General features: G+C 43.2%; 1 long non-coding RNA gene across 1 annotated transcript in view; it reads left to right on the top strand.

Moving 5' to 3' along the window:
- The window catches only part of LOC134927870 (uncharacterized), a 259,760-nt gene extending 239,477 nt beyond the window's left edge, over positions 1–20,283 (top strand). The window contains exon 5 of the long non-coding RNA XR_010177757.1: positions 19,119–20,283. This is a non-coding gene — a long non-coding RNA (uncharacterized LOC134927870). The remainder of the gene's footprint in view (positions 1–19,118) is intronic.
- The last annotated feature ends 5,817 nt before the right edge of the window (positions 20,284–26,100 follow it).

A 26,100-nucleotide genomic window follows, 5' to 3' on the forward strand; every position in this document is an offset into this window, starting at 1 on the left:
CGGCTGCTTATATTGAATCCGAATCTCGCGAGAATCCGACAGCGGGATGATGACGTTCGGGCGCGCTCGGGTTAGCCGAGCAAGGCGGGAGGATCCGAGTCTGCTCGGACCCGTGTAAAAAAAGGTAAAGCTCGGGTGGGTTCGGTTTCTCGGAAACCGAACCCGCTCATCACTAATATATATATATATATATATATATATATATATATATACACACATATACGATAATAGTAAAGGTCCGGCACTCACACAACCGTAGGGCAGCTTGATCCGGTGCCAGCATATGCCAGGTAGCTTGTGTAGATTCCAGAGGATGCGGCACTCGTGATGCAGATAACAGCACAAATATAACAGATCAACTTTTCAGTTTATTAACTGTTTTCAACAGTGTCAAACACTCACCTAAAACATCCATCACCATCACCATGTGTCCAAACAGCTGACGCTGTTTGCCGATCCGTCCACTGGGGATGACGTCATGACGCATCCGACGCGTCTTCTAGACGTCATACGTCGTGCACCATGTGACCACCACCGCATCTGTTGCCAAGCAACAAACATCGCTAAGACAAATTACCAGTACTACTTCCTGTAAATATACTTTCCAGCGCTGCTATCAGAGAGGTTATGTGTAAACATATACACAGTCTCAGTACCAGTACTTTAAGCAAAATGTGGATATATCCCACAGACACTCTCCATAAATGGCCCCACATACCAAAACTATATACTTATTAAATTATACTCTATTCTGATGGCAGTAATACATCACTAAGTAAAATTGCATGTAGAAACTCATATCCATAAACTAATATGCTAGTTTCATTAGTGACTTGAATTAAAGAAAGAAAGTAAACGAAACAGATTAATTTAGCCCTTTTGGGGTTATCACATCTAATTTGGACATCCAATAGGCTTCCCTTTGAAGTAACCTTTTGTTACGATCTCCACCACGACTATTAGGGGGAACAAAATCGATCATTCTGTACCGTAAAGTAGTTAATGGATGGTTTTTCTCAGCGAAATGTCTCGCTACGGGCTGTTCGCTAGTCCCCTCAACCAAAGCAGATCTAATAGCATGGCGGTGGTTTGCCATCCTTTCCTTATATTTAGTTTGTGTTTTACCAACATAGGATAGTGCACAAGGGCATATTAGTTGATAAACTACAAAACTACTATTGCAGGTTAGATGATGTTTGATTTTAATAGGCTTGCCCGTCTGTGGGTGATTAAATGTATCACCAGAGATCATATAACCACATGTTACACAGCCACAGCGGAAGCATCCTGCTTTCTTAATAGTCAGAAACTGGTTCTTATCAACTGGTGTAACAAAATTGGTTTTCACTAAGATGTCACGTAGGTTCCTCCCTCTTGAGTAACATGGCATCAATTGGGAGTTGGTAAGCCCAACTTCAGGATCCGTATTAATTAAAGGCCAAAGCTTTTTAGAACTCTTTTGTATATTAGATGACATAGTGGTAAATTGGGATATCCATGGGATTCGATTTCTATGAATTTCATCTTTCACTGTGCTTTTCAATAAATCAGCTCTCTCAATGGCTAATTCCCGACTTTTAGTATCTAGCAAAAATTGCCTATGGTATCCTCTTGATGCAAATTTCTCAATCATAATGTCAAGCTGAGTATTGGTCCTCTCAAGGTCACTATTAAGCCTATGCACACGAAGCATTTGTGAATAAGGTAACCCCATCTTTAAACTATGCGGATGACAATTGTTGTATTCAAGTAATGAATTTCTATCCGTCGGTTTAGTGAATAATGTAGTTGTTAAAACATTATTCTCCTTCGAAATCCGTACATCTAGATAGTCAATGGTATCTCGACTCATAGCCCACGTAAGTTTAACCGGACTGGTGGATAACTTATGACCTTCAATCAAATTTACAAACGCTTCTTGTGGCCCACTCCAAAAAATCAGTAGGTCATCAATGAAGCGAGTGTAAAAATATATATGGGAGATAATTTCTGGATCACTAAAAAACAACATATCTTCAACCATAAACATAAATGTGTTGGCATATGCCGGGGGCCACAGAGGACCCCATAGCACAGCCAGTGAGCTGTAAATAGTACTTGTTGTGAAACATAAAATGATTGCTTTTCAGTATCAACTCTAATGCCAACAAAATGATCTCAATATGATCTTGTCTCATGGTACCATCACCCTTTAGGAGCTCACCTACTGCAAAAATCCCTTTATTATGGGGAATGACCGTATACAAACTTGATATATCGGCAGTAATTAACCATAATTCATCAGGTAAATCAGAAAGAGCCATAAGTTTGTTTAGCAACATAGTGCTATCCAACAAAAAATGTTTATGTCTCTGAACTAGGGGTTGTAGAATAGAGTCAAGCCACACAGATGTTGGCTGAAACAAAGAGCCCCGTGCAGAGATGATTGGTCTCCCGGGAGGGGGGGGGGGTAATCCCTTTATGTATTTTAGGGAGCGTATACAAATTTGGGGTGATAGGATGTAATGGTACCAATATTGACAGCATCTTTTCATCAATCAACGATGCATCCATGGCATGAGTGAGAATCTCAACTAATTGTTTCCTAAAAGGAATCGTCGGGTCTCCCTTCAATACTTTATATACAGTTGTGTCAGATAGTTGGCGATAGATTTCATTAGCATAATTAACAGAATCCTGTAAAACAATTGCCCCGCCCTTATTGGCGGGGCAATATATACACATATATACATATACACACAGTATATACAACACACGCACGTTTGGCACTCCCAAGACTGAGTAAAGCAAAAGCCGGTGCCTCCATAAATAATTTATATAGAACAGGAAGAAGTGGCACTCGCGGCTAAATAATACAACATTACTACTCCATTAGAGTTATCAACGTTTCAGTTGTTTGCACAACTGTCGTCAGGTTTAATGAATAAAAAATTAAATATAATATACCTTTATAACAAACGACCTTGCATGTGAATCTCCACTGACCCGCCCGGGACCGTTCACCCGGCGGGCTAATGTGGATGTGACATCATAGTGCTGAGACCACACTAGTGAGAGTATACCATCACCATTTCAGCAAGAACAATGAAACATATTGTAACATCTACAAGACAAACAAAAGCAACATTCTGCTCAGTTAAATATCAAAGCAATAAGGTTACACTTAAACAGAGAAGCTGCATCCAAGAGACAGTATAGTTTAGCAACAAATTATTGCATTTATTTCAGAAAACATGAAAAAAAAATGTTTGTTTAAGCCCCTGGCATTGGTTAAAGTGGGCTGGAACGGGGCGGAACTGCATTCCGTCACCTCTAATTGCAGGTGGAACCAGTTTCGCCTCCGTCCGGCCACAGCATCAGGTCCTGGCTGCATTGTAAAGTTTGCAGCGTCCGCCAGCCAATCCCGGCTCGTGGACCGGCTGCAGAACCAATAAAAAGAAGGGGCGGCTATTTCAAAAGCTGGCGTGAGCCAATCACGGCTCGCGGACCGCCAGCCAATGAGAAGCTGCCTAGTGGCAGCTTCTCATTGGCTAACAGTCTGCGATATGTGATTGGTGCGCAATCGGCGCTAGATTCAAAAGAGCAGCCCCTTCTTCCCCTATACAGATACTGGGACCAGCGAGTCTGTCTCCCCGCAGCACAGCGCAATGGGACCGCCGGAGCCCGTGATTCCACTGTCCCCCAGCACACATGCATAGGATCATAGGTGTGCGCAGGGGGGTGCCTGGTGCGCACAGGCACCCCCCACACTCCACGCGTGCCCTACATGGATTGCTGCAATTTCCTGTGCCCCTCTCCTGCTGCGCTCGCTGTCAGGTCATGTGAGTGAGTGTGCTTTGTTTCCTTGTCGGCGGCCGTGCACTTAAATCACCCTCCTGGACTCATCCCATGATGTTACATGATGATGTCACACCGCATGCCCTCCCTCTCCACCTGCCTGCACTCTCTCCTCGTGTGCCGACATGCGCCATGCCAATGCTACAGCCTCCTGTACCGCAGGCCTGCAGTTGTGGTCAGTTTCTGCAGGGGAAAGAGAGGAGGCCTTCCAGTGTGTGTTCCCCAAGACAGCACTCCTCATAAAATCAATATGATCATTATTTAGGCATACATGTTTCTCCAGCGGCACACAATAAGGGACAAGAGTCGGCTTTAGTCACTAAAGCCGACTCCTGTCCTTATTTAGTGCTGCTGTAGAAACATGTTTTATATATATATATATATATATATATGTTTACTTATTATTTAATGGTGAGCACTACTGGGGGCATTCTGTAAGTATGTGGGGCGGGCAATGTGAATAAGATTGTGCTACAGTGAGGCATTATTTTGAATTTGGGGTGCTTTTGTGTGGCCACGCCCCTTTCGTATGAGACCACACCCTTTTTTGCTACGTGCACTAAGGGGGAGGGGTCGTGGGGGAGATGAGTTCCCCCACCTCCCCAGGACCACTATTAGCCCTGGCCCCTGGAATGCATTACCTCCAACCTAGCTATTCATCTTGCCTCTAGTTGAAGCAGTTTGGATGCCCTGTCACCTCCCCTGATGTCCGCAGGGACATGATCGATCATTCTGTACTGTATACTATTAACAGGGTGTTTAAAAAGTGCAAAATGCCTTGCTACGGGCTGCTCACTACTGCCCGTTTCCAAGGCATTGCGAATAGCTGAACAGTGACAGGTCATACGTTCTTTGAATTTTCTTCCTGTTTTTTGTGATATAGCTAAGTCCACAAGGACATAAAATTTGATAAAAAACATAAGTAGAGTTGCAATTTAACTGGTGCTTGATCAAAAATATTTTTCCCGTATGGCGGTGATTAAAAGAGTCTCCAGTCAGAAGGAATGACAAGTTACCCAGGAACATTTGATACATCCTAATTTTTTCTTATTACTAGATAAGAAATGTTGTTCTATCTGGCCCCTATTGATTTTAAGCTTAGAAACATCAGTTTTGACCAAGTAATCTCTAAGCTTGCGCCCCCCTTGAGTAACATGACATAAGACTAGAACCAGAAAGATGTAGATTCATATCCGATTCAATAATAGGCCAGTGTTTTTTATCCACTTTAGAAATGTCTTTGGAATTAGCATTAAATTTATTAACCCAAGGGAATCTACACAGATCTTTTTCAGTATTTATTTTTTTCTTTAAAAGCGCATTTCTATCGAGAGTCATTACTTTAAATTTAGCTTCTAGCAATAGCTTTCTTGAGTAACCCATGTGCAGGAATTAATTTTTATCAACTCTTCAATTTGGCTGGCAGCCATATCCATATTGCTATTTACTTTCCTGATGCGGACCATTTAAAAATACGGTAAACCTCTTTTTAGTGAGAGGGGGTGGAAACTATGCTCGTGTAATAGTTGATTGCGGTCAGTGAGCTTTGTAAAAACTGATGTTATTAAGGTATCTCCACTGATTTGAAATTTCACATTTAAAAAATTAATCTCTGACTGGCTCATAGAAAATGTGAATTTAATAGGTCCTGCACCTAAGTTATGTTGTTCCAATAGATCAATTAACCCTTTTTGTAATCACCTTTCTATAACACTACTAAGTCATCTATATAACGATTAAACAAAATGTCCTGGGATCAGGGTCGGTGCTAAGGTGTTCGGCGCCCTCCTGCAAACTATAAATTTGCGCCCTCCCATACTTTACAAAGGGACACCCAAATGGGGTGTGGTATTAAAAGGAAGGGGCGTGACCACACAAAATGACTCCCATTTCAAATTACACCACACAGTAGCAGTGCACTTAGGCATAATGTCCCCAGTCACAGCGGCATATATGCATAATATCCACACGGGATGTAGTTATGTGACCTACCCCTACATCCCGCCCCCTCACAATCCTGGCGGTCGGCATGCCAACCAAGAGGGACTATTCCTACTCGTGGGTGTCCAGCGTGGTGGCAGCATAAAATTTGCATTTGAGCGATCAACTCGGAATGGCCCCCATAGTGCATATGCACATGTAGTTACCTGGCCGGCTCCGCCCCCCAAAACGCCACCCTATCCCTCCCGAAACTCTGCCCCCTCTCTACGTTCACTGAGCAGTTTACTGCAGTGTGTTAAACTTTATGTCATAAGCACACCCGGGAATTGGGACTGGAGTTAACGCTGCGTGTCTGACCGCTATGTACATTACCAGCCTGGCAGCAGGGGAGACCCGCGCAGCAGCAGGATGCAGAGCAGGGAGAGCGTCTATCAAGCCCGGCGCCTACCTGCTTTGCATCCCTTTGCTGAGCGGGTAGCGCCGGGCCTGCCTTGGATACAAATAGAGGGTTACTGTAGAAAACATCCTCCTCTACAGCAAACATCACTATATCAGAAAAACAGAAAAAAATTCAAAGAACGTATGACCTGTCACTGTTCAGCTATTCGCAATGCCTTGGAAACGGGCAGTAGTGAGCAGCCCGTAGCAAGGCATTTTGCACTTTTTAAACACCCTGTTAATAGTATACGGTACAGAATGATCGATCATGTCCCTGCGAACATCAGGGGAGGTGACAGGGCATCCAAACTGCTTCAACTAGAGGCAAGATGAATAGCTAGGTTGGAGGTAATGCATCCCAGGGGCTAAAACAAACAATTTTTTTTATTCATGTTTTCTAAAATAAATGCAATAATTTGTTGTTAAACTATACTGTCTCTTGCATGCAGCTTCTCTGTTTAAAGAGGGGTACACACGGAGAGATCCATGCTTAATTTCTAAGCAATCCCACGGAGAGATCCGTGCTTAATTTCTAAGCAATCTGACTAGATTTCTTAGAAATTAAGCATGGATCTCTCCGTGTGGACGCCCCATTGCGATAGCGATGCGATGTCCCACACATCGCTATCGCTGGTACTAGATTGGCTAAATCTAGTTAGATTGCTCATTTCACCACTGAGTGAAATGACCGTTTCCCCCCCTCGCACTGTGGGGGTCATTCAGACCTGATTGCTCGCTAGCTGTTTTTTGCAGTCCTGCGTTCGCATAGTCGCCGCCCACCGGGGAGTGTATATTTGCTGTGCAAGTGTGCGATCGCATGTGCAGCCGAGCGGTACAAAAAATCTTTGTGCAGTTTCTGAGTTGCCCAGGACTTACTTAGCCGCTGCGATCACTTCAGCCTGTCCGGGGCTGGAATTGATGTCAGGCACCCGCCCTGCAAACGGTTGGACACGACTGCGTTTTTCCAACCACCCCTGAAAACAGTCAGTTGCCACCCACAAACACCTTCTTCCAGTCAATCTGCTTGCGATCAGCTGTGCGAATGGATTCTTTGTAAAACCCATCACACAGCAACGATCCGCCTTGTACCCCTGCGACGTGCCTGCGCATTGCGGTGCATACGCATGCACAGTTCTGACATGATTGCAGCGCTGCAAAAAACGCTAGTGAGCGATCATGTCTGAATTACTCCTGTGTGCTGAGCGTGGGAGAGGTGTGTGCTGAGTGTTCGTGCTAGATCGTGTGTACGGCCCTTAAGTGTAATGGGCCCTACAGACTCGGCGATGTGCCGCCGAGCTGCCCGACCTCCGATACGGCAGACGGGCGACCCGGTGGCAGGGGGGCAGTGACGGGGGGAGTGAAGTTTCTTCACTCCCCCCGTCACCCGGCTCCGTAGACGTGCAGGCAAATATGGACGATCTCGTCCATATTGGCCTGCATGCACAGCCGACGGGGCATCAGCGATGAACGAGCGCGGGGCCGCGCATCGTTCATCGCTGATGCCACCACACTGACAGATATGAACTTTATCTCGTTCATTAATGAACGAGATCATTCATATCTTGCAGTGTTATCGCCCAGTGTGTAGGGTGCATTACCTTGTTGCATTCATATTTAACTAAGCAGAATGTTGCTTTTGTTTGTCTTGTAGATGTTAAAATATGTTTCATTGTTCTTGTTGCCATGGTGATGGTATACCCTCACTAGTGCAGTCTCAGCACTGTGATGTCACATCTGCATTAGCCCGCCGGGTGAGTGGTCCCGGACGGGTCAGTGGAGAATCACATGCAGGGTAGTTTGTTATAAAGGTATGTAATGTTTCATTTTTAATTCACTAAACCTGACAACAGTTGAGCAGACAACTGAAACGTTGTTAACTCTAATGGAGTAGTAATGTTGTATTATTTAGCCGCGAGTGCCACTTCTTCCCGTATATATATATATATATATATATATATATATATATATATATATATATATACTCACTACAGCGGGTACCGGCACTCTGCTGAATCCACTAGTGCGTGCCTGGGTGCCATCCAACGTAAGGATTCGTCAGGATTGCGGTGTAATCGAGTTCCAGCCCATGTCGAACTGGGCTGGAACTCGATTACACCGCAATCCTGACGAAGCCTTACTAGGTGAAACGCGTAGATCGCGGAAGGAATCGATCCCGCTCCGTACAGCGCCCGGAAGTGAGAGACAACGGGGCCAGACGGACGGGTGTCTGCCGGCAGACAGCACCAGCGCTGTATCATTCAGCAAAGGACATCACGACACTCCAACAATCAGGGTAAAGATTACAGGACTGTGCTTTGGATACGGTAGGAGAGATCCTGACCATATCACACTACTGTTAACCCCTGCATCCACCAGACTGTTTCATGAACACAGACTTTTCATCAGCACCTTTTAAAATCAGTGCTTTTTACTGAGACTTTGCTCTAATTCAGAGGAATCTGTTTCCCAGTGGGGTAAACCGCGAAGCAAGTGTGCCCACAGGGATTGCTTTTATGTTTGTCTTGTCTTATATGTTATGTGTGTTGATTTAATACCGGTATTAATTGAGCCCTTTTAAATTGCACAATTTATTCTTTTTACAAATAAATCACCAATTTTATAGAATATATAATTGATGTGTCATCTCATGTGTATATGGATATTTAAGTCGCAGAATACTTAATATTTTTTTACCAATACAAACTTAGTGAGCGCTGAACTATATACCTTTTCAATACATGCTTCCCTTATAGTGGGTCTTTGTAGTGCACCCACTAACAGTTCTTAGCAGCCACTAGTTTGCAAGGTTGTAGGACGGAGTAGCGCAGTTCTTAAACAACCCCCTTTTATATTGGAATAACAAACGTGTCCGTGGTCTCCCGGAGGAAGTTCCCCAATCTGGGCTAGTGGATGCCCTGACCAAGATATTTAACAAACTCTTGAATAAGGATTCAGACGTTATCACGTTTGACAGAGCCCACAGAGCCCTCAGGCCGAGAGGCCTCTCCACCAACCGGCCCTGTGACGTCATTTGCCGGCTCCATTATTTCGCCCAGAAAGAGGAAATTATGTCCAAAGCCTGTGAACTGGACGGTATCGACTTCAATGGCTCTGATATAAGCATCTATCAAGATCTTTCCTGGTACACACTCCAGCAATGGAAATCGTTGAAACCCCTAACGGACGAATTACGAAAACGTCAGCTATGTTATCACTGGCATTTCCCTTTTAACCTCCAAGCCTGTTCCTCCGGAAAATGGTACACCCTATCTTCCCACGCAGACCTCTCCTCGTTCTGCTCTTCACTAGGTCTATCTCCGTTAGACATTCCAGGTTGGGAGTTCCCTCTCCCTGATGTTCCTCTCCCTAAACGGGCTCCTAGCTCACAACCATGGCACGAGGTTCGAGGTGCCAAGAAAAGAGCCCAGTCAACTGCTTCTCCCTCCAAGACTGTCTTGCTGTGAAGGACCCTTCTGTATGGCATTGTTGTTCCTGCTTTTTTTCTCTAGGGACTCACACTGCTAACGCAGTGTTGGAGGGTATTTTTTCCTTTTCGTGAGCTCTCGCATATGCCTTGTGTTAAATTCCTAGCTGTTAATGGATGTTATTGCTAACTAGTTAATTTTTTGCTTATGCTGGTAGGTTGGTGGTGAGGGTTGTGGATTTTTCTGCTGCCCTTGTCACCCACCGGCTATTCCCCTTATTGCAGGATTTTTTTCCTTTCTTTTTGTGTCAGTTCCAAACATGTTTTTTCACCATAGTTCTGTTGCGGTTCACTCCCGCTCCCCCCATTAAACCCGCCTTTGGCTCTATGACGGTAGGGAGGCTGAAGGTGCTCCGATTCAGTCTCTCTCCTGAGGGTTTTTTTGCTGATGTTATTACATTGTTCTTGTATTTCTTTCTTCTTTGTCTCTTTTTCCATGCTTGCTCTTCCTTCTCCCCTTCTCTTTCCCTCCACTTTCAGATTTATGGGAATTCGCTCTATTTCACTGCACCATGAGTACCCCAGGGAAGATTAAAGTGCTGTCCCTCAATGCGCGTGATCTCAACACACCGGAGAAGAGATCTAGCCTTCTACGTCTACTGAGATCTGAAAGTGCAGATGTTGCATTAGTGCAGGAGACCCATTTTAAGGTTGGAATTCGTAACCCTTCTCTTACCAGTCACTACTTCCCCACAGCATACTACTGTAACACCCCAGGTAGCAAATCCAAGGGAGTGGCTATTGTTTTCTCCAGGGATTTACGCGTTTCTGATGTTTCCATACACAGGGTGGTACCGGGTAGGCTCCTTCTCTTGACTTGTTAAATCTTTGAGCAAATGTTCATTTTTGCAGTGATTTATGCCCCGAACCAGGCCCAATTGTTTTTCTTCAATTCCCATCTCCCGAGGTTAGACTCTCTATTGCAGGGTGTCACTGTTTTAGATGGGGACTTCAATTGGACATTGGACCCCAGCACTGACACGTCATCCCAAACTTCTAGATTTGTTGCATCCAAGTATCGCTGTGTCAATTGCCTACTTCACACACAACTAGCTGACTCCTGGAGGACCCTTAATCCCTCAGGACGTGACTACTCCATTTATTCACACCCTCACCGTGTTTACTCCCGTATTGATTACTTGTTCCTTAGCCATAGACACCTCCCGCTTCCCATAGATCCCACTATTGGCTCTATCACCTGGTCGGACCACGCCCCAGTGACTTTGACTTTAGACCTCCCTCATGGTCATAAACAATGAACCTGGAGACTCAACGAGTCTCTTCTCTACGATGCACTTTGTAAGGATGCCTTAGATAAGGCTCTAGACGATTATATTGCCACGAATGTTACAGACGATGTCTCCCACCTAACTGTGTGGGAAGCACATAAATGTGTACTCCGCGGCAAACTGATACAACTAGGCACATATAAAAAGAAACAAAAGCAGTCCCTGATCTCAGGTCTTCTACTTAAGATTCATGCCCTCGAGAGCTCTCACAAGGTGTCATTGTCGGATGAGACCCTTGTGGAATTGTCGGAAGCCCGCTCACAGCTGAATAAACTCCTCTGATAATATAATCCATTCCATCCGTAAATGTAAACGGAAATATTATCAATGGGGCAATAAACCTGGCCGAGTCCTGGCTCAAGCTATACGTGCCCAACACTCGGCTTTGTTTATTAGTTCAGTGAAGGACGCCAGAGGAATCCCCAAATTCAAATCCCCTAAGAATGGGACTTACTTTGCATGATTTTATGCCTTGCTATACAACCTAGAGAGTGCTCCCTCAGATACGGACCCCCACCTTTCACTCCAGAAAATAAGGGACTATCTAAAGTTCATAGATTATCCTGTTCTCCCGCCCTCGAAACTCAGTTTGCTGGAAGCCCCTTTCACTGCCCAAGAGCTAGATCAGGCCATCTCCTCTATGCCGTCTGGAAAAAGCCCTGGCCCTGACGGATTCACTATCGCATACTACAAGGTGTTTAAGAATAGGTTGATCCCCCTACTCCTTCGAGCGTTTAACTCAATTACATCTGGCTCTCATTTCTCCTGTGACTCTCTGGAGGCCCATGTTTCGGTGATACCAAAGCAGGGCAAAGACCCTTCGGTCTGCTCCAGCTACAGATCCATTTCCCTCCTAAATGTGGATCTCAAACTCTACGCAAAGATTCTGGCAAATAGATTAAGTGCGCTGGTCCCTCTCTTAGTTCACAACGATCAGCTTGGTTTTGTTGTTGGCCGAGAGGCTAAAGACAACACAACCAAAATCCTCAACCTCATCCATTTAGCATCCCACAGCTCCCCCTACTACTCTACTCTCTACTGATACCGAAAAGGCATTTGATAGGGTCAGTTGGAAATTTATGAAATCAATTTTGGAGCATATCGGCTTAGGTCCCAATGCACTTACTTAGATACTGTCCCTCTATGACTCTCCGACAGCAAAGGTTCACGTAAATGGCACCTCATCTGACCCATTCACCATAAGCAACGGCACTAGGCAAGGCTGCCCATTATCTCCATTGATCTTTGTCCTATGTATTGAGGTGTTGGCTAGAGCTATACGAGCTAATCACGACATCAGGGGTTTTACAGTAGGAGACGGAGAGTATAAGTTAGCCCTATTTGCCGACGACCTCTTAGCCATAGTATCCCATCCCACTGACTCCTTACCGCACCTAATGAAAGAACTTGACCTCTTTGGACAGCTTTCCAATTTCAAAATTAATTATTCTAAATCTAGCGCTCTTAATATTTCCACCCCTGCAGAATCCGTTACGGACCTTAAACTTTCTTTCCCTTTCTCATGGCAATCTTCTCACATAACTTACCTCGGTGTTAAGTTGTCTGCTAACGAGTCCCAGTTGTTCCTGTTGAATTATTTGCCTCTTTTACAAACAATTCGGAATGACTACTCTAGATGGAATATGAAATATCTATCTTGGTTTGGGAGGATAAATATAGTTAAGATGAATACGCTACCTAAATTATTGTATGTAATGCAGGCCCTTCCGATCCGCATCCCAGAGTCCTGGTTCCGATCTATTTCACTTTTGATCCAGCAGTTTGTCTGGCAGAGGAGGAGACCTAGGCTTAAACGCTCCCAGTTGACTAAATCGATTGAGAGTGGCGGCCTCCAACTTCCTGATATAAAATATTATTACCATGCCATTCTTTTAAGTAGAATTATAGACTGGACGAGAAACCACAAACTTAAACAATGGGTGGAGCTGGAGGGCCTGTACGTGCAGCAATTCACGGAAATATTCCCTTGGCTCCCCTCCTCCCCTAAGTTGTTCTTCCCCCATCCTACTATAACTCCTATGCTAGCCGCCTGGAAATCGCTACGGGAACTTCCTTATATCTCTTCTAAATTCGGCCCCTTGACATCCTTTCTGGCCAACCCTGATTTTGCTCCGGGTGTCAACCTCGCCCACTTCTCGCGATGGGCTGTAACAGGACTGTTCATGGTCGGTCAGATGGTATCACCGACTGGAGTCAAACAGTTCTCAGACTTGAGGGCGAAGTGGGACATCCCCCAGCAGGACTTTTGGAAGTTCCTACAAATAAGACACTTCTTGGTGACTGGCTCTAGACTTCGGAGCGCCGCTAGAGAATTGACCCTATTTGAGAAACTCTGTGTCGCTGCCCTTGACCCGACCCACACTATTTCCACACTGTACAAAATTGTTTGCCATTCCCAACCTATCGTTGCTCCAACCTTTGCCGTGGCTTGGGAGAGGGGCTTGGGCATTTCCTTGTCGCCTAGGTACTGGGAACATTTTTTTAAAAAAACCCACATGAGCTCTGTTTGTGTCCAGATCAGGGAGACTCAATATAAAGTTGTGACAAGGTGGTACAGACATCCCTCTCTCCTCCATGCTATGTATCCCTCCACGTCAGCCCTCTGTTGGCGTTGCTCCTCCCCATCTGGCACCCTCCTACATATTTGGTGGACATGTCCCCTGATCCAACCTTTTTGGCGGGAGGTTATGCACATCTCTCTAGCCATTCTTAAAACTCAGATCCCGCATGATCCCGCATTCTGGTTTATTAATCACTCCAATATTCCAGTGTCCCAACACAAACATTCTTTACTGCAACATTTAAGTAACGCAGCGCGTGCTGTAATCCCAGCCATGTGGAGGTCCCACCTCCCTCCTACGAGTTGTGCATGGTTCACTAAACTAGATTACTTCATGAGAATGGAGGACCTGTTCCTCTCATGGATAGTGTAACAGTATTGATTTCTGACCTAGAGCTAACTATTTGTCTTCTATGTATAAAATGTGTACACATAGCCATATACTGTATTTGTGTTGTAAGACTTTAGTTTTCCATCTTTGTAGGAACAAGCTGTTTGTTCTTTATAGTATGTTAACAAGCAATTGTTAACATTTTTAGCTTACATAATAGGCCAGACAATAGGTCTATTCATGATCAACAAACAGATGTTTACCTTTGATTAAGTGGCCTAGACATCTAAAATATGCAAAGGTAAAGGGCTATTTGTCCTACATTAGAATTCAATACAACAATAGATTTCCTAATATTGTACAAGTGACCAGGGACTCCAATGACATGTGGATGGAGATATGATCCCCTGACCACCTCTCAGAATTCTGGGTTAAATAGAGGGTCATGTCAGACTGATAGCAGCCTCCATTGAGACCTGAGATTGGCAATAGGGTTCCTTTGACTGACGAGACCTAGGCGCTACGCAGCGACAGGAGGCTCCCTGGGACTACACCTTATGCTAGGACTCTGATTATCCTGTATAACTGCCTTAAGGAACCTGGATAAGTATATTTTAATTATTGTCAATGATATTGTAAATAAATGATTTGTTAAACTGTATTAGTATTCCTGACTCTCACTATACTGTACTTACGATATAATAGTCCCACTGGGAACTAAATTTGGTGTAAGAAGTGGGATCGGAAGAATTAATAGTGATCAGTGGACCTAATACAGTTGTGTTTATGTGTGCCTCTGTCTCACTGCCATATGAGGGAGGTATCACATTGTACTGTATGTTTCTCTCTGATTCTTTGCTAGATGAGAGAGGTATTTTGTGATTTAGTAGGAAATCACAGTGTATGTTTGTCTGTACTGTATGTTTCCCTCTGTCTCATCCATATGAGAGAAGTTTTGTGATTTAGCAGTAGGAAATCACAGTGTATGTTTGTCTGTACTGTATGTTTCTCTCTGTCCCATCCATATGAGAGAGGTTTTGTGATTTAGCAGTAGGAGATCACAGTGTATATTTGTCTGTACTGTATGTTTCCCTCTGTCTCATCCATATGAGAGAGGTTTTGTGATTTAGCTAAAGAAATCAGTGTATGTGTGATCAGATACAGGATCACGATATATCAGAGTACTTATATAAAAAAAAAACCTGTTCTGTATAAATCAACAAAATGATGGCATGGTTTAAGGCTAAAACTGATAAAGTTAAGGGTGTAACTTTACCATCATGGGTGTCAAAATATGGACACTGGACCCCATGTATGCGTGAAGCATGCAAATATGTTACCTTGGTCCGTTTAGCGGACCCCAGAAATGCTGTGGTAAATATTGATTTAAGTAAAATGAGAAAAGGTGAACGAGTACAATGTGCTCATGTATTATCTATGTGTGCTCAGGCTTTGTTTACAACAGAGGAAGAAATGGTTAAGTTAACTGATGAAAACACTGTATTGAAAGAACAACTAGCTGTCTTACGTACATGTATTAGAGATCAGGGAAAAGAGATTGAAACTGTAAAAGATAATGCCACCCAATATGTTGTAAATGTATTGAACCAGAAACAATTGAACAGGGGAAGGCAGACAGTTGACCCTTTACTGGTTAGAACTGTTGTAGAAGGAAACAATTGGGATGGACTGTGTAGAATAGACCCAGAGGAATTCACAGATGATGGTATTGAGTTTGAGGTGAATGGCGGAGAATTACGCCCGGTAACCACCTCCAAAGTAATATCACATAAGAAACAGAAAAAAGAAAGAATAAATGTGTCAGGTAACACTGCATCAAACAGTGCAGAGAGTGAGGATGAGGCGTCAGAAAAAGAGGGTGATGACACCACCACAGAGACCCGTAATTATACCCCTAGTGAAATTACCGAGTTGGTTGCAAAATACAGGCAGCAAAAGGGACAGGGACTTTTGCAATGGGTCCTACAGATATGGGATAATGGAGGAGACTCTATTATGCTGAACACCACTGAAGCATTGGGGTTGGGTTCCATATGTGCAGATCCACGAGTCAGACGGCAGTTACAAAATCACAAAGTTGGATTACGTGTCCGTTCTTTATTGCATAGGGTGAGAGAGGCAATAGCTACTGTGTATGACCATCCCTCTGATCTCATTCCGCTTGACCCTTGGCCAGATTTGTGTGCAGGGATTGAACGATTGAGAGTGCTGGCATGTATGACTGCTTTTCAGAAATATGTGGGGGGGAGACAGGTTGCAGTTGATTGGGAAGGTCCTGATATGACCCATGTCACACAGCGTATGATGTCTTTCTTTCTACAATCAGCCCCACTGCATTTGAGAATGTCTTTGTTCACTCTTTTACCTGGCACAGCTAAGCAGGTTACTGTGTTTGAAATGATTACTGTGTTAGAACAGATGAGTTTACTGCAACCAAAGGGAGTAGCTCCAGACACAGTAGTCCAAGCTAGGGCGCTGGCCACCCCTGCTACCCAGTACAAAAGCAAGATGTGGCATGATAGACCCCCAATAGATACAGACGTACACGTAAGCAAATGTTTTTTGATCTGTTGAATGCCGGGGTCCCAAAAGATAAGATTGATGGCATTGGAAATGATGCTATGTTTGAAATGTGGAAAAAGATTCAGTCTAAGCTCAAAAGTGAACCAGTTAGTAGACAAAACAATGAAATGGGGGAGGGAAAGCTGGTACAGATTACACAACCCTTTACCCCCACAGCCAAAAGCCCTTATGCAGAGGCACAGGAAATGCTAAGGGAGGTGACCCAAGGGGGTGGGAACACTGGGACTTCCCCCTGGCCAATGTCACAGCCCCTATGAAGGGGAGGCGGGTCCCGGGAAGCAAAGATACCCTACAGTATTTGTTTAAAGAAACACCGGGACCAACGCCCTTTTGCTAATGTTAGCATACAGTGGAATCAAAACACACAAACACAGTGCGTAGCCCTGCTCGATACTGGTGCTGAGGTTTCCCTATTTCATCGGGCAGGCATCCTACATGACACCCCATCGGGCAAACATACATGGGTTGCTGTAGAGGGACTAGGAGGTATGCAGACATGGGCTGCCCGGATACAGTGCAGACTCCAAATAGGGGACGGTCCCTACTTTGATGCTTCAGTGTTGGTTTCTGAGCTCCCCGACAACATAATTGGAATGGATATCTTGAGAGGACAGTCCATAGACACATCCTCTGGTAATTATGTTTTTGGGGGTTCTGTAAGAGCCTTCACGGTTTCTGCACTAAAGCCGGTAGTTAGAGGGAGTACAAAATGGTCACCCATACACATACCGTCTCCTGCACAGCCAGCTAACCTGAAGCAATACCACATACAAGGTGGTCTGAAGGAAATTGGGGACACTGTTCAGGCTCTGCTACAAGATGGAGTATTCCGTGAAGCACAAAGCATTAATGATCAAGTGTATCCCGTGAAAAAGCCAAATGGCTCATACAGACTGTCAATTGACTCTTGGGGACTAAACAAAGTGACACCACCCCTAGCTGCAGCAGTACCTTATATGATAACTTTGGTGGAACAAATCTCAAACACTAATGGACAAATAGCCTTACATGCTAGGGTGCATTTAGGAAATACTTTCGTTTCTGTACCCTTTGCAGCAGACAGTCAAGAATTTATGTGGTCTGCTGAACAAGAAGAGGTTTTTCAAATTTCAAAGCAAGCTATCACAGTGCATAATGTTCTGAGTCCACTACAGTCAGATCAGCCATTCTTTCTGGATGTAACTACCACAGAGCATGGAACGTCTCGGGGCTTATGGCAGGAAAATGCAATCAAGGGACAAAAGAAGAAGCCCATTGGATTCCGGGAAAAGCAGTTATCCTCAGCACAAAGACAATACTCTCCCTTAGAAAAGACTTTTCTAGCTGCATATAATGCTCTCCAACATGTAGAGAGCACAACCAAACAACAGCCAATCGCAATACGTACAGACCTCCCTATTGCAGTATGGCTGAGTCAAGAAGGATTTGAATCACGTTCTGCTGTTGCACGGAAGCCCATGGTACAGAACTGGAAGTGGTACTTATCAGAGAGGGGAGGAGTAGCTTCTCAAGAGCCATCTCAAGTCACCTGCCACCTTACAGGAATTGTTACTTTCCAATCCGATAGCACTGAACAGCTACCCCCACCGTTGAAAGAAGAATCTCCAGTTTCAACTGCTGAACATTACTCCAGTTTAACAGATGAAGATCAGAAGATTGCTTGGTTTAAAGACGGCTCCTCTACCCTGACACAAAGGGGCCGAACTTGGACTGCCGCAGCATTCCAATCTGTACTGCAGGAAGTTATATATGTGAATGGTGAAGGGGGACCCATCCAAAATGCAGAACTGCAAGCTGTACTGCGCTTCTACAAGAGACAGATGGTCTTTGGATAATCTACACTTACAGTTGGGCCCCGTATGAAGGTCTCACTATTTGGATGCCCTCGTGGAAAGAAGAAGATTGGAGAACCCATTCCAAGACTTTATGGGGTGGGCCTGAAATATGGAATCAAATTTGGAACTACAACTCATGCAGGTCTATCTCAATTGTTCATGTAAATGCACACACAGGTTTCTCACCTAATGACACAGCTGATGCCCTTGTACAAATCAAATCAGCCACTCAATCACCAGTGGAGTAAGATGAAAAAATTTACATATACAATCTGGGATGGTGGGCACATGAACAATGTGGACATAGTGGAGCAGAAAGAACCTATGATTGGGCAAAGGAGAACCATGTGTATTGGGTGTGCCATATTCCATTTTATCCAAATGCAGCAGGATTAATAGGAAGAATGAATGGCCTCCTTAAGGAACAAATAAGCAATAGAATGCCCATGCACACTTTAAAGGGTTGGGACAGTGTCCTACAGGAGGCAGTATGCTGTTTGAATGAAAGGGTCCTTACAGGAACCACCCCCTTTCAGAGATTGTTAGAGCCCATGCCACCCAGGCCAGCTCACAGTGTCATATTCAGAGCTAAGTATAAGCTCCTAATTGATAAGAACAATAGGGACAACCAGGTTAGGAAAAAGAAGGGGGAGATAGCAGCATTAAGGCAAGGAAAAACATACTATGTTCTGGTTAAAGGTGATGCTAACCCTGCCTATCATTTGTATCCAAGAGCATGCTGATAAGAAATTTAACACTTGTTTATTTTTCCCAACAGGTTGAACCAAGATGTATGCCGGCCTGAGGGAATCTCGCCCTGACCAAGGAGTATGGTGCTATGAATCAGGCACATTCTTGATGATAGTTGGATTCATCTTTTTGTTTTCTTTGGGTCGTGTTTGAACAGCATACAGCAGACCAGACATTAACTTTGAAAGCGAACGTAAAAAGATCCAGTAGATCACTCTATGAACTGGATTCAGTTTGGGAGAAAAAGAATATTGGATCCGCACTCCCCAAATTCATCAAAAACTTTTGCATATGTAGCTACTCCTGTTAGCTTGAGAGAGATGAGCCAATGGGAGGAAGGATGGAAATTTGACTGATCAAAAGTTTGGAACTATTATACACACCATAGTTTATGTAATTTTTTTTTTGTAATTTTTATTTATTTTCTATAATTATTATGTATACTGTGATTAAAATCGTGTTTCTATTATTGTTTAAATGCTCTAAGGTTATATAGAATGCAAAGAGGTTTTGACACTCAGGTTGATGGGTCAGTATAATAATATTGGACATAACACTTAATAATACATAGAAGCCAAGGGTGGATTGTAACAGTATTGATTTCTGACCTACAGCTAACTATTTGTCTTCTATGTATAAAATGTGTACACATAGCCATATACTGTATTTGTGTTGTAAGACTTTAGTTTTCCATCTTTGTAGGAACAAGCTGTTTGTTCTTTATAGTATGTTAACAAGCAATTGTTAACATTTTAGCTTACATAATAGGCCAGACAATAGGTCTATTCATGATCAACAAACAGATGTTTACCTTTGATTAAGTGGCCTAGACATCTAAAATATGCAAAGGCTATTTGTCCTACATTAGAATTCAATACAACAATAGATTTCCTAATATTGTACAAGTGACCAGGGACTCCAATGACATGTGGATGGAGATATGATCCCTTGACCACCTCTCAGAAGTCTGGGTTAAATAGAAGGTCATGTCAGACTGATAGCAGCCTCCATTGAGACCTGAGATTGGCAATAGGGTTCCTTTGACTGACGAGACCTAGGCGCTACGCAGCGACAGGAGGCTCCCTGGGACTACACCTTATGCTAGGACTCTGATTATCCTGTATAACTGCCTTAAGGAACGTGGATAAGTATATTTTAATTATTGTCAATGATATTGTAAATAAATGATTTGTTAAACTGTATTAGTGTTCCTGACTCTCACTATACTTCCGATATAATAGTCCCACTGGGAACAGATAGGCAAGTCTTGTGAATTTGACTCCACATGGCCTCCTTGGCTAGGATACAAGGCTTCCCAGGCCTACTTAGCCACTCCCTTGGATAGTAGTTAATATCTCTATTTCTCTGTTTCACATAGCTCGCTAAGTGGTACCTCTTACTTCTCTTACCCCCCCTTTTTTTCTCTTTTTCTTCCTTCCTACTTCTTCTTACTTCTATCCCTGATACCTACCGGCTTTCCTATTCTGCTTCTCTTTTAGGGATACATTTACTAAGCAGTGATAAGAACAGAGAAGTGAGCCAGTGGAGAAATTTCCCCATCAACCAATCAGTAGCTCTGTATCATTTTATAGTATGCAAATTATAGATGTTACTTCAGTGCTGATTGGTTGCCATGGGCAACTTCTCCACTGGCTCACTTCTCCACTCTTATTACTGCTTAGTAAATGTACCCCTAAGTCTTTACGTTCCTTATGTTTGAGAACACCTTTTACTGCTGATGAGCATCGCAGCCCTTTTGCAGGCATAGCAAGATTTCCCTGCGATATTTCATTAGAGGAGCTCTTGCTCCTCGGATGTTAAACTCTATCTGCCTGCCCACTCGGTATATATTGCCTTTGATGGTTTCACGCTTTTCTGCTGGTTTGCTATCTCTTCACCAGGCATTTGTACAATTAGATTTGTGAGTATTAGCTTTACTTGTATCGGTGTTTCTATATTTGTAATTGTATTTGTGTTTTTCTTTTCTTTGTTCATGTCTTTTAAAATCCTTAATAAAAACTGATTATATAAAAAAAAAACATAAACAGACAGAGACTGTAGCAAAAATGTAGAGAAATATAACCATTATACATGGAGGCATGAGTAAGGCATAGATAAAATGTATCAAAGATATATCAACATTTTAACAAGACTTGATCAACATTTTAAAAATATTAAAGTGTCAGGTTTTCATTCAGACCATGCGGAGACAATACCCCAAGTCTGTGAATCCATCTGGCTTCACATTTTAAAAATTGTAAATTCCGATTACCACAACGATATGAGGCTGGTATATGGTCTATCATGCGGTATCTAATGCTGGAGAGACTATGTTTGACTTCAATAAAGTGTCTAGCCGCCGGCTGGTCACTCACCCCTCACTGTAATGCAGCGCGGATGGTCGAACGATGCCCGGCCATCCTCTCTTTGAACTTGCATTGTGTCTTGCCCACGTAGGACAAGCCGCAGGGGCACACAATTTGATATACCACATAAATGCTATTGCAGGTAAGGTGGTGACGGATCTTGAATTTCTGTCCCAAACGGGTATGAGTGAACACGTCACCTGCTAACATGTAACCACAGGTAACACAGGAACATTTGAAACAGCCAGGTTTCTTGCGAGACAGAAAATTATCCGGGGTCTCATTGGATCTTAAAGTGATATCAGATTTTAGGAAATCCCGTAGGTTCCTGCCCCTTGAATAGCAGGGCATTAGCCTAGTTTTAGACAAAGGTAAAGAGTTATCTGAGGTGACTATTGGCCATGCAGTTTTAGTAATCTTATTAATTTTAGGTGAAAGAACATTAAATCTATTAATCCAAGGAAATATCTGACTATCATGATTAATATTCTTTTTTTGCAACAAGTCACTTCTATCTAGCAATAGTACTTTAGCCTTAGTCTCTTCCAGCATGGTGCGTGAGTAGCCCCTTTCTTGGAACTTAACAATCATCTGATCCATTTGATCGGCAGCAATATTGATATCACTATTGATGCGCATTGTCCTAATTATTTGGGAATAAGGTAATCCCATCTTTAATTTAGTGGGATGACAACTACTGGCCAATAGGAATGAATTGCGTTCTGTGTCTTTATGGAACACAGTGGTGGTAATACAGCAATTATTTAAAGAGACAAGCACATCAAGGAAATCAATTTTAGCTTGATCTAACTGCACTGTAAATTTCACTGGACTTGCAGTAGCATTATGGTTTGAAATTGATTCATGAAAGCTGGATTCAGTATCATTCCACACTATGAATAAATCATCTATACATCTTGTATAAAACAAGATCCTAGGTGACACATTGGGGTTTGAAAAAATTATATTTTGTTCAGTCATGAACATGTATGCATTGGCATACACCGGAGCAATGGCAGCACCCATGGCACAGCCAGACTGCTGAAGGAAGAACATACATTCAAATAGAAAGAAATTGTGCGTTAGAATGAATTCCAACAACTGAACACAAAAATTCACAAAGGGTACATAAATAATGTAAATCACTTTTCAGCAATACATTTTTAACAGCCTGTACACCATCAGCATGCGGAATCAACCAAGACCCAGTAGGCACCTGTCCAATACTCGTCAATGAATTAATAAACATAGTGGTATCCAGTAAGAAGTGACCTTGCTTCTTAACAATGGGCTGCAAAATGGAATCTAGAAATAATGACTCTGGTTGTGATAACGATCCCCTAGCAGCAATAATTGGGCGGCCGGGGGAAGGGGGGGGGATGCCCTTGTGGGTTTTGGGCAAGGAATATAGTAATGGTACCAGTGGATACTCAGGTAGTAAAACATTAAATAAATCATCCTTAATTATACCATCATCCAGTGCCCTTTGTAAAATCAGCTTTAATTCTACAGTGTACTGTTTGGTGGGATCACCACGCAATTGTAAGTAAACTGAAGGGTCATTGAGTTGACGCATGATTTCATTACAATAATCAGAACGGTCCTGCAAAACAATACCGCCCCCCTTGTCAGCGGGGCGGATAATTAAGTCCTGATTGTTAGCTAACGTTTTCAAAGCTGCTTTTTCAGCAGGGGTTAAATTAGGATGAAAGTTATGATTAATATCCCTGGAAAGTCCAACCTCTTGATTCACAATTTGCATAAAGGTCTTAATACTTGAGTTCATCAAGGCATGCTCGAATGAAGAACGTTTCTGTAATTTACATAACTGAGCCGGGATATTACTGACTCTAGGTGATGTCATATTTTCTCATTATTTTAATTTCAGATGTCTGAGCAGATTGTGTTTTTTCTATCTGCCATTGAAGGTCGTCAAAAGGTACCGTGGGGATGAAAGAAAGTCCCTTATTCAGTAAGTTGTATTCACTAGGAGACAGAGTGTAAGATGAAAGATTGAATACTATTTCTTTGTTGGGAGAGGGGGTCTTGCGCCACAACCTCTGCCTGCGGTTTTGTTTGCCCCACCGCGTGAATCCAGATTTTTTCCTCTTCCTCTCCCCCGGGAGCGGGTAGCTGCGCCCAAAGGGGTCTCAGAGGTACTAGTCGAAGGTTCAGTGTCACTAGTTGTCCACCAGATTGCAAAGGTTCTTGGTGGGCTGCATAATATCACATCATAGCAGTGATGAATCAGGGTCAGGAGGACGGGAGCGTGAAGAAAGAAAATATGTGGGGGATATGTATGTACTGTACTGTGGGGATATCATTGGACAGGAAAGCTATGAAGGTAATGTGATCCGTTCTGGAATTTGATAAGCTTGTCTGAATAGATAAGTTTTCAGGGAACGCTTGAAGGTTTGAAGAGTAGAGGAGAGTCTTATTGTACGTGGTAAGACATTCCACAGAGTGGGTGCAGCCCGCAGAAAGTCCTGTAATCGTGCATGGGAGCAAGTAATGAGTGTGGATGAAAGATGTAGATCTTGTGAAGAGCGAAGGGGCCAGGTTGGGAGATATTTTGAGATAAGAGAAGAGATGTATGTTGGTGTAGTATGGTTAATAGCCTTGTATGTAAGTAACAGTATTTTATATTGAATACGGTAAAATACAGGTAGCCAATGGAGGGACTGACAAGGTGGGTCTGCAGACAATGAACGTCTAGCAAGGAATATTAGCCTCGCAGCTGCATTCAGAGTGGATTATAACGGTGAGAGTCTCTTCTTAGTAAGACCAGTAAGAAGACTATTGCAATAATCAATGCGGGAGATAATGAGAGCATGGATTAGGGTTTTAGCAGTGTCTTGTGTAAGGTATGATCATATTTTGGATATGTTTCTTAGATGCATGTAACGTGATTTTTGAAATATCAGGTTGGTAACTGCTATTGGCCGGTGGAAATATAATTAACTCTGTTTTGGAAATATTAAGTTTGAGGTGGCGAGATGACATCCAAGATGAAATGGCAGAGAGGCATTCAGTGATCTGACCCAATACAGATAGAGACAAATCAGGAAAGGATCGGTAGATTTGAGTATCATCTGCGTACAGATGATACTGAAATCCAAAAGAACTGATTAGTTTCCCAAGAGATGAGGTATAGATTGAGAAAAGCAGAGGACCTAAGACCAAGCCTTGTGGTACTCCAACTGAAAGAGGTAGCGAAGAGGAGGTGGATTCAGAGAAACGGACACTGAAAGAGCGATTAGATAGGTAGGATAGGAACCAAGAGAGGGCCGTGTCCTGAAGACCCATGGACTGCAGTGTTTGTATGAAAAGAGAGTGGTCAACAGTGTCAAAAGCAGGAGAGAGATCTAGAGGAATGAGTAGTGAGTAATGGCCTTTAGACTTTGCAGTGACTAGATCATTCACTACTTTAGTCAGTGCTGTCACTGTGGAGTGTTGGGAGCGAAAGCCTGATTGATGTGGGTCCAATGAGTTGTATGAGTTAAGAAAGTGTGTGAGGCGAGTGTAGGCAAGTTTCTCAAGTAGCTTGGAGAGACTTGGGAGCTGAGAGATGGGACGGTAGTTTGAGAGAGAGTTAGGGTCAGAATTTAGTTTTTTCAGAATGGGAGTAATCACTGCATGCTTGAACAGTGAAGGAAAGATACCATTAGAGAAAGAGAGATTACAGATGTTAGTTAAGGTTGGGATGAGCACAGGAGACAGAGCTTTACTTATTTGTGAGGGTATAGGATCAAGAGGAGAGGTAGTAGAGTAGCAGGATGAGAAGAGTGTTGATACTTCATCTTCATTAGTGGGATCAAATGAAGAGAAAGTGCCAGAGGGTTCAGGTAAGGAATTGATTAGATCACTGGTTGAGGAAGAGCATACCATTTCATCTTGGATCTTGTCAATCTTGTCCTTGAAGTAGGAAGCAAGATCTTGCGCCTTGATAGTGGCTGGCGGGTTGGGTGAAGGAGGGTTGAGAAGTGATGTGCCTGTGCAATGTGCTCTTCTAAGAAACGGACTGAGGCTCTCATTCAGCAAGGGACGCAATACTCCGAAGATCACAAACGGACAATTTTCAGAGTATTGTGCATGTGCTGCGGCCACACAGCCCATGCGCAACCATTCACAGTGTGATCGCATCTGCCCAATTAGCATGCTGGGTGGCCCCAAGCATGCGATTTAATCAGTGGTAGATTCTGCTTTTTAGCAGAATCTGCAACTGATACTGAATAGGGTCAACAGTCACTAGCTTATTAAATCAGACAACTGCCTTGTTGGCGGGAGATTGCTGAAGACGTACTTCATTACTTTCCGGATTTCACTGGACAGACCTAATTCACACACCTTACTGGTAGGACTTTCAGAGAAAAAGAAATCCATTGCCAACAAGAGGCCAGTCTGGTGGGCAGATTGGGATCGTTTTGTGTAAATTGGGGTTTTTCTCCTGATTTTGCACAATAAATGTTGGCTTCATTTAATATACAGTATTTGACACCTAAGTATACAAGCTAGTAAATAATTATTAGAACAACAGTCAGGAAACCTCTGTGATATTAATATGGAGTAATTAGCCATCTATCTGCATGTTGGCATAATATAAGTAATAACTGAAATAATACTATGATCTCTTTTCTGAATTCT

This window comes from Pseudophryne corroboree, chromosome 5, assembly GCF_028390025.1.
Source record: "Pseudophryne corroboree isolate aPseCor3 chromosome 5, aPseCor3.hap2, whole genome shotgun sequence".
NCBI classification, from domain to species: Eukaryota; Metazoa; Chordata; class Amphibia; order Anura; family Myobatrachidae; genus Pseudophryne; species Pseudophryne corroboree.